Source organism: Stenella coeruleoalba, assembly GCF_951394435.1.
Source record: "Stenella coeruleoalba genome assembly, chromosome: 20".
Taxonomy (NCBI): Eukaryota; Metazoa; Chordata; class Mammalia; order Artiodactyla; family Delphinidae; genus Stenella; species Stenella coeruleoalba.
The window spans coordinates 27184499-27198349 of record NC_137166.1 but is presented as its reverse complement, the minus strand read 5'-3'; the positions used below and the strand labels follow the sequence as shown (position 1 = coordinate 27198349).

Sequence of the window (13851 nt, the reverse complement as noted above, 5' to 3'; positions counted from 1 at the left end):
TTTTCTGCTGCCTGGATTGTCTGTTTTTTCTCTCTTTTCTCCTGTTTGTTTTATTGCGGTATCTGTGTTTCAGATACAGACTTCCTGTTAAGTATTCTTGACTTTCTGTTTATATTTCAGGATGGAGCACTACAAAGTCAATTGGAAATTGCTGTATGGGAAGAGCTTGTGACTAGAGGACTTCCTGCAGGGGGATGGAGTGGGGATCCGGACCTTTCACTGGAGGGCCTCCATTGTCAGTTCCATTAGGGCCTTTCTCTTGAGCTGGTCAACTTTCCCGGAAGTGAATAGTCCTGTCTCTGGCCTAGGTTGGGTAATAATCCTGGCTACTGATATTCTGAGACCTAAGAGAGGAAGCAAGGCCACATGCCTCATTGTTCCGAGTCAGAGTCTCACTTGATCCCTGTTTTGGGTTCAGTGCCTCAACAACCCACCCCTCTGTGCCAGGTGTCTCCAAGTCCAGATTCCTTGACATCTTTTGTCTGCTGTGGTTTCCTCTTCTATTATCTTCATCCTTATGTGTTTTTACTTTTCAAATCCTTTATAGTCATTTCATTTGGGTTCAGGACAGAATGAAGATGAATGCACATGCTCCAGCCTCCATGCTTAACCAGCAGTCCTACTCATTCATATTTTACTCCAAGAGGTTTAAGGCAAAGCACATTCATAGTAGGATCAATAGTTGTTCTGTGAACTCCAATGAGCTCAACTGGGGCAGAGTAAAGAAAATCACATGGTGGGGACTTCCCAGGTGGTCCAGTGGTTAAGAATCCACCTTCCAATGCAGGGGACGCGTGTTCGATCCCTGGTCAGGGAACTAAGATCCCACATGCCGCAGGGCAACTAAGCCCGGTGCCGCAACTACTGAGCCCACGCACTCTGGAGCCTGCGTGCCACAACTAGAGACAAGTCTGTGCACCTCAACTGGAGAAGCCCACACACCGCAACAAAGAGCACATGCCAAAACAAAAGATCCCGCATGCTGCAACAAAGATCCCGTGTGCCACAATTAAGACCCGACGCAGCCAAACTAATAAATAAATATAAAAAAAAAGAAAAAGTCCATATGGTGAAAAGGTTTCTACATTCCACTGAAGCCGTGGAACATCACATTGCAGGCGGCAAGAAGTGTGGTCCAAGCAGCTGGCTCTTCTCAGCGGACACACATGACAATGTTCACGGCAGTGTGGAGGGGCAGGAGGGCGCCATGTGATCAAACCAACCCTCTCCTACAGGTAAAATATTTTCGAGCTCAGGGAGTAGGAAGACCGGTCACTGATGTGTTTAGACAATCAAAAAGTGAGGATGAGCTTCTGGGTACAAATCCCGGCAGAGTGGGCTTCCTCACAGCAGCCCGGGCCTGAGAGCTCTTCCGTTCCATAGATGACGGCTCCTTCCCACCCTTGAGCTCAGGCGTCACCTTCTCAGAGAAGCCTCCCTTAACTGCTCTGTCTAAACTAAGTACTTGTTCGATGTATACATGAATAATGAAGCGGAGCCCATAACCCGAGTTGCAGCTTCCTCATTTGTAATGGGGAGAGTCAACACTCTCTTTAGACCTGCACGGAGCCCCATCACGTGCTGGCACGGAGTGAGGCCTGGGGGCGCAGAGGGTAGCCAAAGAGGAGAGCCGAGCAGAGATTTCTTGGCAGGGGAGGATCCCGGAGCATTAGAGACAAAATAAAAATATACCCGACACGTGGTAAGCCCTCAATAAATGGGAGCTTTCATTACCTCTTAAAGAAAACCCCAGACTTGGAAACCTATGTAGACAAAACAAAGAAATTATCATATGCTTCAAACTTTGAAAGGATCCTCATTCTACCCAGGACATTGCTGTACCTCTCTCTACTCACAGCGCTCCCAGGCATGTTTGAAATAGGATTCAGTCCACAGGACTTTTAATTTTGGATGCCAAGAGACCTTAATAGTAATAGTAAAATTATTACTGCTTGAGTAGGACAAGAGGAAAGGAGGATGGCACTGGACTTGGAAATTCTTAAAAAGGCCCTCCAGGGAAAAGTGACAGCTCAGGGCCGACCCAGAGCAGCCCCCCAAACTCTGCCATTCCACCTACAAAGAAAGGCACAGCTCCCCAGCAAGCAGGCCACTTCGGGCTGGTCTTAGCAACGATGGGTCAGGAGAGAAAGACGATGCCCCCAGCCATCATCAATGGTGGCAGCCCGAAGAAAAGTGCTCTGGTGGAAACAGAATTTGGACAAATAAAAGGAAAGCATCAGTGGCATGGTCCAGAAGGGGAGGAGGATGGAGATGGTGGCAAGGAGAGGTCTATTTCTTCCTAATTCTAATCAGTCGCTGCTGAGGGAGGACAATGGGGCGGTGTATTCATAATCCTTTTAAGTCGGGTGGGAGGGTTGCTCTCCGGGAGGATTTTCTGTACTTCAACTTGGAATGCCACTGAATTGCATTTTTCAAATAATTTCCAAAATGTTATCCAAGTAATATATGCATTTAATTAAAATAATTTCTTCAATGCTTTATAAGTAATTCAAGCACCAGAATTGTAACAACCCTCTAAGGATAAGGATTACAGGCCCAATCACTGTTTTTCAACAGTCGCTTCCACTCCTGAAATCTCCCTCACGCAACACCTTCCCCGGCCAGCCCTACTGCCACCCCGACCTCGCGCTGCTCTGTGACACCAGCCTCCACCTCTGAGGCTTCCTTGCCTCTGGGCTTCCATGCAGCTGCCAGGGTGCTCTCTCTGGAAAGCAAATCTGTCCATGCCATTCTCTGAGCAGGGACATTCTCTGAGCTCTACTCTTTCCTGGGCCGTCCCACCAGATAAAGTGTGTAACACCTCAGGCGAGGCCTTCGGAGGCCGGTCCCGTCCTTCCAGGATTGCCAGCTGTCTCTTTGCCCTGTGCTCTCTGGGCATCGGCCACAGCAGCTGCTCTCCAGCAGCCTCTCCTCCTTCTCTCTTGCTCTTCTCTGTCTGCGAGGCCCTTCCTTCCATTTCTCAGCCCCCCTATGTGTCCTTCAGCCTCTAATGTTCCCTCACTGAAATCTTCCCTTTAAATTCCTCATGCAGCTGGTTGCAAATTCCTCTAAGTGACCAGACTGTACTATCATCACTTCTATGAAAGCATCTTTGATTTAAGGTGTGATTTTTTTTTCCCTTCGTTTCTATATTCCCTAAGAGAACGTGAGTTCCCAGGATCCTTATCTGATTGTTTGTTTTTAATTATCGCCAGTGCCTGGCACTGTGCAAAGCAAAAAGGAAGCATTCGACAGCTGTTTCCTGGATGAACGAATGAGTGAATGAATGGTACCTGGTAAATGATACCTTGCAGCTGTCAGAATGCTCTTTCTGCACAGCAAATCTGGCTGACTCACTCTCTGAGCTTTACTCCTTCCTGGGCTCCTTCTCAGGTGATGAGGTTACAGTGGGAGCTATTAACAAACAGGAGGAGGGGAGAAAGGGGAGGAGAAGAAGAAGAAAAGTCTAGGGGACTCTGACACATTACTTATTTTCACTGAGTTTCAGTTTCCTCGTTTGTAAAACGGAAGTGCTGCCCAGATTACCTTTGAAGGGATCTTCCTGTTCTCAGGTTCAGCCCTCTTGACTCCTCCAATAACTACTTTCCTGAGTCTCTGGCAGCTATAACCAACTAGATGGTCTTAGCACCATCTAGTGATACACAGGCACAGCAGCAGTGAGGAGACAGGCGGAGGGGTAGAGGATAGACGGGAGAAGGAAACCTCAAGCGTAGTTATTTCATGAGGCGGCAAGAAATGAGGCCAAATGTGAAGTTAAATCAAGAGGCCTAACTTCAGTGACTTTAAGTCCTTTCACCTGGTGATGGAATAACTAACCTCGGAACACGTACGAAGCAGCCAGTTAGGAGGTCTGAAACATGAAGACGACAACAAAACAGTTCCTGAGTCCTCCTGTTCTTTTATCAATGTGCTGCTTGTTATCCTAATTAAATCCTTACCTTGGGAGGAAAGGTACTTTTGAAGCACCTGTGGCGTAGAACTCTAATAACCCGGTAAATCCACACACTAAGTATTTGATTTAAAATGTACACATTTTTTCAAATTTCTGTTTTTACCTTCATCGGAGTGTGATAAGAAACGTTAAAAATCCAAATACTGCCAGTTAACACTGTAGAAAATATTAGGGACAATTCTGAGAGAAGCAGCAAAACCCCAGTGTCTAAATAACGCTCATGTGTAAGTTCCATTAAAACGTACTGACCTAAAAACTTTATTAACCTGATATTTGGGAATTCTAAATTAATTTCTAGTTGCCAAAAACAAGAATCAACCAACCAGCTGAACAAACACATAAAACGTTTTTTAAAAATTGAACATACACTGAGGAGAATGACACTGAAACAACTCTCTGGGCAAAGCAAACATTTCAAAGGATAGGTATTTTATAGACACTTAAGAACATTTTAAAGGGTAGGTATTTTATAGACACAAGTATATAAGGGCCCTTGAATGGGGAGGAGAGAAATCAGTCCTACATTTAAACCATCTCTTTAGAGATGGGAGATCCTATTGTAGTGCGTAATTATACTTGCAAATAATAATAACCTATATCTGCAGAGCACATTACTTTATAAACCTGTTCTTATTCATCCTACCTCATTGAGGTCTGATAGAATCTTGCTAACTATTGATGAATACATTACACGGGAAGAAATTATTATTGCATGACCCCAGAAATGCATATGGTACGACATTGAAACTGGACCATTGCACTGCGGTGACCCTATTTTGCAAACCAAAAATAAGGCCGTTCGTAATGACAAGAATGTATGTGCCCATAGAGACAGAAGGGAAACTGGAACTGCCAATACACATCACCTGCAGATTACTGCTTTCTTGGGAAATTCATAATCTAGAAGTGTTAAAAGGCAGAAGCTACAGAAGGAAAACCAGTCAGTCTCTTTATGACTGGAATCAGAATCCAGTGGGTAGGTCTGGGAGACAGCTTTGAAGGAAGAGCATTAACAACATAAAAGAATGTAGCGAGTTATGGATGATGGACTTATGAGACAGGTCTGTGCCTGATTTCTGTATTTTACCTGCCATTAAATGCACGCCTTAACCTGTAAGCTTACCAGATGTACCTCATTTATGCCTGACAGTTACATAAAGGATGATGTTTTCTTTGGATCAGCTCAATTTTATCTGACAAATTCAGAGAGTTTCAAACATACAGAGCTGAAAAACAAACTTGCCATAAACAAAATATTGAAATTCTAATAATGCTTAAATATGTAACCAAAACCGTTGAGAAGGCCCATTTGCCCAGTGCAAAGCGTCAAAGCCAAACAAGGAAAACACCTGCGATTAATTTCATGGTGCTTTAAAATATATTAGGTTATTGCGAACAATTACCTTCTGAACTGGCACCCATTGAAATGTAAATATTTCTTATTCTCCACCCCCCATTTTTTTTATCCTGAAATTTCATTTGGAAATTGTATATCCATAGATGTCACAGTCATTACCTCCTCTTTGTTGATAAGGGTGCTCTGCTTAGAGGATTTTATGAGAGTTATTTTCCCTGTAATGAAGACTCAGCAATTCAAGCCTGTCTTTTCAGCTTGCTGCATATAAGTGTCCTTTGATTAATGGACATGTCGACTCCATGAGCTGATCTCCGACAACAAAGGCTCAGCTGAAAAATGTCACTTCTTATCCTGGTTGCCCGAGCACTTCTCGTTTCCAAGCTTTGTGCATATACCAGATGTACCTAGTATTTCATTTGGGTTTTGTTTTTAATAATAAGGCAAGTTACATTCAAGTAGATAATTGAATTATTTAATTCAATCGAAATAATTTCTTTTGTTCAAATTAAGCCCTTCATGTGATGGAGGATTTTTTTTCCCCTTTCTGTTTTTCCACTACTATCAGCTGAACTGCTACCTAGCCATTTAAATCAATGTATAGATCAATACAAACAACATTAATTTTTTTTGCTGGATTCCTTCTGGAGACAAAGGCTTGCAAGAATAGAATTGCTTGAGAGGGGAAAAAAATAAGTCCTTAAATAAAAATATTTTGCTTTAGTAAGTCAAAGGCATAGAATCAGTTAAAAGCTAAGGCTGTGTGCTTAGTCAGTTTTGCTTGTGCTTTTGTGTTGTCAGATTCCATTTCAGGGGAAGAATCAGAACTCTCAGATTACAAATGAGCAGAATTATGGGCTACTCCAAGCTTCTAGATAGGCAATATTCTTGAAAAATTACATAATTTGGGGGGTAGAAACATATCAGGGGAATTATGAAGACAAGTTGTCCCAAAATTATAAACCACTGGACTACCTCAAAAAATTTATTCCACAATGTGAATAAAGGAAAGTACCAAATGCCATGCTGGGGCTCAAAGAAAAGAAGGAAAGCAAAAAACTCTTCTTTCAGTGCCTGCAGGGGATACATATAAAATGCAGACCTCAAAGGAAACAAGGCCTGGAGTATGGGTCCATGCATACATCATTTCCATAGCCATAAAACTCTAAAAGGTTATAAAATAAGAAGAAAGGGGATATAAACCTAGAGCCCAGATGGCTGGACACAGCATCCAGTGGAAAGGAAGCAGAGGGTGGCATTCCAGGGCTAGCACACGAGGATGAGAAGGCTAAGATGAAGCAGGGACATCCAAGTCACACAAATACCAAATCTAAGCAACATCAAGACTAAAGATCAAACACCCAATAAAGAACCAATGACAGGGACTTCCCTGGCTGCACAGTGGTTAAGAATCCGCCTGCCAATGCAGGGGACACGGGTTCGAGCCCTGGTCTGGGAAGATCCTACATGCCGCGGAGCAACTAAGCCCGTGTGCCACAACTACTGGAGCCGCGCGTCTAGAGCCCGTGCTCCGCAGCAAGAGAAGCCACCGCAGTGAGAAGCCCGCGCAACACAAGGAAGAGTAGCCCCCGCTCGCTGCAACTAGAGAAAGCCCGCACACAGCCCCCGCACAGCAACGAAGACCCAACGCAACCATAAATAAATAAATAAGTTAAAAAAAGAACCAATGACAACGCATGGGGCACTAGCATTCTAATGGCACTGAGATCAGCAGTTCTGTGCTAAGTATGAGTAATAAAACACTCAACTGAATACAATATAAGAAAGCTCACTGAAGATCCCACAAATATGCAGCTTACTAATACATAGGATTAAAAGAGAATTAAGCAAGCTTTCAGCAGAAACGAAAGTTTGTGATGAAACAAAACATTAAAGAAACTTAAATTTTCTATAGCTGACCAGTTCCTTATTCTGTTATATTTTTTTCTAAAAGAGTAACCGCCTCTTCTCTTAGATATCCTGCAAACATCAACAAGGAGTTGCTGAACAACTCCAAATCCCCAAGCATACATAGCTTCGAGTGCTGTTTGTTAGTTGTGTCATTCAACGTCATATCATTGGCTGACAAATGAAGAGAACTATTCTTTTCTTTCATGCTAGCAATCTCATGCAGACATCGTTAGGATTCCGCTATTAAACATGGGTGGGTGCCCACTGATTTCCTTCTAAACAAGTCTGGGAGATGCTGATTCAACAAGCGTTATTCTTTTTTCAGTTTATTGTTTTCAGGGGTATTACTCATATCTGGAAGAATTATCTCAGATTGCAATGGATAATTCAAATCTGAATAATACGAAGTTTCTAATCTCCTTTTTTAGTCTTCAAAAATTTCTTTTCCATAGACATCATGTAGTGATCCAAAGGAGTAATTTTAAAAAGGATCTACCTACATCCTCAGGTCTATCCTTTGAAGTAAATTTAGATTCTGATAGAATGCAAAGTATTATTTTTTGGTACAAACTTTTGTGGCTCTTACTTCTTCCTGGTAGCTTTCTTTCCTGGTGGGTGCTATTAATTACAAATTTGCCCAAAGTCATCCAATATAGTATCCTCCATGGAATTCAGGTCAATCTGACTTTAAAATGTTTTAAACATGGAAGTTTTCAGTATTATATGAATTATTCATTTGGACCTGTCTGGGAATATTTCAAGTTCTTTTTTCCCTTTCTTTAAGGAGCAGAACACTTTGGGTTTCAGAAACCTGGAAATGTGAAAGGGGGGGGGGGGTTGACCACCCGCAGTCTGTATGCATGTTTTTATAGAGACTATGGGGAAATAAAACTTCCCTGAATTTCTCAGGGAAAAAGCCCTGGCCTCCGGAGACTCTTCACATACCATGATAATTAGATCTGTAGTCATTTGTCAAGTTAATTGCTCACCTCTGAAAGGATGATAAAGTTCCTCTTATCTCAGCGAGAGGCCAAAGGGCTCCAGCTGGGCCCAGGTCCCTAGGTTAAGCCCCAGGGTGCCAGAAGACTTCAGGGTCATCTCCCCAGGTATTTACTTCAAAAGAGAAGTTCCAGAACTTGGAGACTGTCCTAGACAGTAAAAGCAGAGACACTGACGGCTGTCTAGCTCCTGGAAAGACTGTTTACATACCAAAGGGTTGGAGTTAGGTTTCAAGCCCATTTAAGTTTTCCAAGGAGAGTTTCAGAAAGGGAGGGGGATAGTAACCTCCTTCCTTTTTTTTAAGGAAACATTATTTTTCCTTGTGCCTCACCTGTGGAGTGTCCAGCTACTTGCATAGAACAACTGATTCCTGGCCAGAGGTGAGGCCTGGTGTAAGTGAAGGCGATGCACTTATTATTTAATTTAAAGCAATTGATAAGAAATCTGGCTCTGAACCAGAACACCTCATGTCTGCATTCCGAAGAAAATTAATAACAATCAATATTAAAAACCAAGCAAGCACTGACAAATGGTTACCCAACTGGGACAGGTCCTTTCCCTCCTCCTCTACCTGCTCTGGAAAAGGGAGGGAGCGGGACATCCAAACAAAAGCCCAGGCCTGCCTTTGCAAGCTGGGAGGTGCCAGGTGCCTGAGGGCCAAGGTCAGCCAGCAGTGGAGGCCAGGGCTCTTGTTTACAGTGCAGGAGGTGTAGGTCTCTGCCAACTGGAGTCCCCAGATAAAATTCAGGACACAGTTAAATATGAACTTTGGATAAATAATTTTCTAGCTTAAGTATATCCCAAATATCGCATGGCCCATACTTACGCTAAAAAAACAAAACAAAACAAAAACCTCCTCTACTCATTATTTATCTGAAATTAAGATGTGACCGGACACCCTGTTTTTTTTTTGTTGTTGTTGTTGTTTTTGGCTGCGCCCTTCAGCTTGCAGGATCTTAGCTCCCCAACCAGGGATTGAACCCAGGACATGGCAGTGAAAGCCCTGAGTCCTAACCACTGGGCCACCAGGGAATTCCCAGACACCCTGAATTTTTATTTGCTTGATCTGGCGCTGTATTTTGTGACCCCTTGTGAAACTGCACACCTCAGCTTGGGACTTGACCCCATTGTCTTTTAATTAAAATCACTCACCTGATGTCAGGACTTACTGAAGTTCAGATTCTTTATGTCTCAGCGCAGAAGGAATTCGGCAAAGGCAAAGGAATAGGCAAGATGTAGATGTATTACTACAGGACACTTGTGAGGGATACAAGTGAGCAGGCAAGGGGGGCTCTACCCTGAGTACTAGGTGGGAAAGCAGGTTTATTTAGGGAGATACACACTCCATAGACAGAGTGTGGGCCATCTCAGAAGGCGAGAGGTCCTGGGAGACAGAACATGGTCCCTCTCAAAAGGTGAGAGCAGTCCCGAAATATGGGATGGTTAGTTTTCATGGGCTGGGTAATTTCATAGGCTAACAGGTGGGAGGATTATCCAACTATTTTGGAGAAACGGTGGGATTTCCAGGAAGCGGGCCACTGCTCACTTTTTGGCCTTTGCTGGTTAACCTCGGAACTGTCACGGCACCTGTGGGTGTGTTATTTAGCATATGCTACTGCATTACAATGAGTGTATAATAAGGCTCAAGTTCTACTGGAAGTTGAATCTTCCGCCATCTTGGGCCTAGTAGGCTCTAACCAGTTTTTGTCGTATCCTCAACGGCTATGTCATTCTTTTAAAGGTTGTGTCCTTTCCCTCTTCCCTCCTGTCTCACTTGGAAATAGCAACACCTCATGCTCATTGAAAGAATGAAATAAAAAGGGCACTCAAACCTTCTTTCTGAAGGAATGGTAGAGGAGCTTGTGCTCAGGTACTGAATCTAGGAAATGTTGACATCTGTAATTTATATGTTATGGACTGAATGTATTCCTCCCCCTACCCACGCCCCACGCCACCCCGCCAAATTCATATGTTGAAGCCCCAACCTCCAGAGTGGTTGTATTGGGAGATGAATTTCTCTAAGGAAATAATTAAGGTTAAATGAGGTCATGAGGGTGGGGCCATGATCCAATAGGATTAGTGATCTTGTAAGAAGAGACACCAGAGAATGTGCTCTCTCTCCACATACATGGAAGAAAGGCCTTGTGAGGATGTAGTGAGAAGGCAGCCTTCTGCAAGCCAGGAAGACAGCCCTCACCAGAAACCAAACCTTGATTTTGGTCCTCCAAACTCCAGAACTGTGAGAAAATAAGTTTCTGCTGTTTCAGCCACCAGATGGTGGTATTTTGTTATGGCAGTCCTAGCAGACTAAGATAATTGGCTCACAATAAGCTTATTAAGCATCCATTGCCTCTTCTTACAACCCTGGGAGGATTGTTTTATTCTTCCAGCTTAGAGATGGAACTCCTGAGGCCTGGAAAGTGACTAGAACAGAGCTTGGCACATAGAACTTTTTAAAATGTTTTCTGAATGAACGAAAGTTACCCTGCAGAGGTCACACTGCAGGTCTGTGGCACAGGCTGGATGGTGGCTTCAGGGGTCCTTTCTCTTAGCTCTTTCTGTCTCTGCCAAGGTGCTGATTCCCTGAGGGTAAATCCCTCGCCTAAGGTTTGGACTTCCTCATCTCTAATTTGGTTATAATAATTCCCCTCCTAGAAATTCCCTGGCGGTCCAGTGGTTAGGACTCTGCGCTTTCACTGCCGAGGGCATGGGTTCAATTCCTCATCGGGGAACTAAGGTCCCACAAGCTGCACAGCCAAAACATAAACAAATAAAATTTCAAAAAAAATAATTCCGGGCTTCCCTGGTGGCGCAGCGGTTGAGAGTCTGCCTACCCATGCAGCAGACGCGGGTTCATGCCCCGGTCTGGGAGGATCCCACATGCCGCGGAGCGGCTGGGCCCGTGAGCCATGGCCGCTGAGCCTGCGCGGCCGGAGCCTGCGCTCCGCAACGGAAGAGGCCACAACAGTGAGAGGCCCGAGTACCGCAAAAAAGTAAAAAATAAAAATAATTCCCCTCCTGATCTGCGCACAGCAGCATGGTAGACAAGAGCACCTGAGTGGAAAAGCTCTCTGGAACCCATGAAGCACAATCACCTGAGTTCTTAGCGCTTCATTGTAAAAGAAAACAATGAGAGGCAGATCAGTCTAAAGGATCATTAACGAGGAGGGGTCTGTCCCAGGGGTCTTAGCTGTTGTGTCCTTCTTCAGGACAGGGAGGGAGCTGGGAAAAGCCTGTGGGGAATAAGCCTTGAGGCTCTGTTTTGGGCTGCACCCCACAGGCCTATGCTTGCCCAGCTTCAAAACCAAAGAAAAGGCCCAGAGTCAGCAACAGAGACATCCGTAGTTTAATGGATGGGAGAGCTTACGCGTCTGAAGCAAGGTCCTGGAGCAACATCCCACTGCGTGCAGCCGAAGGGCAGGACGTGGCGGCCATCTTCCCTCCCGGAGGAGCTGGGGAGGGGAGACTACCTTTTATAGGGGAATTGATGTCAGGTGGGCTCATTAGTTACCAGAGAAACCAGCAGAGGGGCACGCCCCTCATGGCCCCTTTGATAAGAACAGTCATTGGCTGGGGCCTGGGGCAAGTGGGCAGGAAGGTCAGTCCTGTGAGTGGGGTGTAGGTGACAGGCACTGGTCGGTCAGGGGATGTACAGAGAGCAAGAGAGCAGGCCTTCCCTGGTGGCGCAGTGGTTAAGAATCCGCCTGTCAATGCAGGGGACACGGGTTCGAGCCCTAATCAGGGATGATCCCACATGCCGCGGAGCAACTAGGCCCGTGTGCCACAACTACTGAGCCTGCGCTCTAGAGCCCGTGAGCCACAACTACTGAGCCTGCGTGCCACAACTACTGAAGCCCGTGTGCCCTACAGCCTGTGCTCTGCAACAACAGAAGCCACCGCAATGAGAAGCCCGCACACCACAACGAAGAGTAGCCGCAACTAGAGAGAGCCTGTGTGCAGCAACAAAGTCTCAAGGCAGCCAGACGTAAATAAATAAATAAATATTTAAAAGAGAGCAGTCATCTTGCGTGGCCTGACAAGTTCTTCTTGCGGGATAAATCACTCTCTCCCAGTCAGTTTCCCATCCACAGAGAAGTATTTGAACTTGATCTTGTTTACAGCAGCTCTCTATCTCCTCTATTCCCTTCTCCAAGAGTCTCGTCCTGATGTTTGAATTTAGAAACCACAACGGTCTGCACTAGGCCAAAAAATCACACCCAGAATGAGTGGCTAGGTCTTGAATTTTAAATAACCAGGAAACTCCCAGAAGTACTTTTGTCGGCAGCTGGTGAGGTTTCTTACGTTGTGAGTGATGGAACCAACTCTGACTGAAGCCAAAGGTGAATTAACTCAAAATACACAAGGTAGCTCCTGTCATTTGGGAAAAGCTGAAGACCAGACGGGGAGGATAGGAATGTCCTGAATCTGAACAACTTAAGAATCCATCGACGAATGAATGAATAAAAACTTGTGAGATATATATATATGTGATATATATATGTGAGATATATATATATTCCATATCATAATATGGAACATTATTCGGCCATTAAAAAAAACAAAAAAACGAGGAAATCCTACCACTCTGCAACAACATGGATGACCCCTGAAGGCATTATGCTAAGTGAAATAAGTCAGACAAAGACAAATACTGTAAGATCTCGCATGTGAAATCTTAAAAAACAAACAAGCAAACAAACCTTTTTGAAAAAGAGGTCAGACTTGTAGTTTCCGGGGTGGGTTGGGTCTGGGTGGCGTGGGGGTGGGGGGCGGTGTGAACAGGGGTGGAGGGGGCATTGGAGGTAGGTGGTCAAAGAAGTACAAACTTCTAGTTATAAAATAAATAAGTACTAGGGATGTAATATACAACGTGATGACTGTGACTAACACTGCTGTATGATACATAGGAAAGTTGTTAAGACAGTAAATCCTAAGAGTTTTCATCTCAAGAAAAACATTTTTTTCTTTCTTCTTTTCTTCTTTTTTTATTGTATCTATATGAGAAGACGGATGTTAGCTGAACCTACTGTGCTAATGATTTTACAATATATGTAAATCAAACCATCAGGCTGTACACCTTAAACTTACACAGTCACGTTGTCAATTATTTCTGAATTAAACTGGGGGGAAAGAAAGAATCTGAGCAACAGGAAGGAATGATGGGTGTGGTCAGTGTGCGGAAGTTGTGAGGCATCTGATCCTGTTTTCTCTCTTTCCCCCTCCATTCCATTGCTCTTCTATCAGGATGCTTTCAGCTGCAGGTAACGGAGATCAGGACTTAAATAACAAAAGTATGTCATTATGTCAAGTAACAAGAATTCTGGAGATAACTGATTTGGGGGTTGATTTGGCAACACCAGCACATCACAGTTTGCATCTCTGATTCTTCTGATTCTTGGACTCTTCAGCCACAAGAGGTCTGTTCCATCTCCAAATACAATAGATTCTCCCCACCGGTATTGCAAGGAAGAAAGAGGGACCAAAGGATGGAGTTGGGGCTGGGGTTCCTTTATTAAGGAGCCGCCTATCATCCTTCCCTTTATACTCATTGTTTGGGACTGGGTCAAATGGCTACCCCTAGTGGCAAGGAAGGCTGGGAGAGTCTCTGGCATAA

General features: G+C 44.3%; 1 protein-coding gene across 1 annotated transcript in view; it reads right to left on the bottom strand.

Annotated features, from left to right (window-relative positions):
• KIFC3 (kinesin family member C3) overlaps window positions 1-11750 on the bottom strand; it is an 82454-nt gene extending 70704 nt beyond the window's left edge. The window contains exon 1 of the mRNA XM_079908316.1: window positions 11605-11750. The gene's annotated coding sequence lies outside the window, so the exon portion shown is untranslated. The remainder of the gene's footprint in view (window positions 1-11604) is intronic.
• Window positions 11751-13851: the final 2101 nt, after the last annotated feature.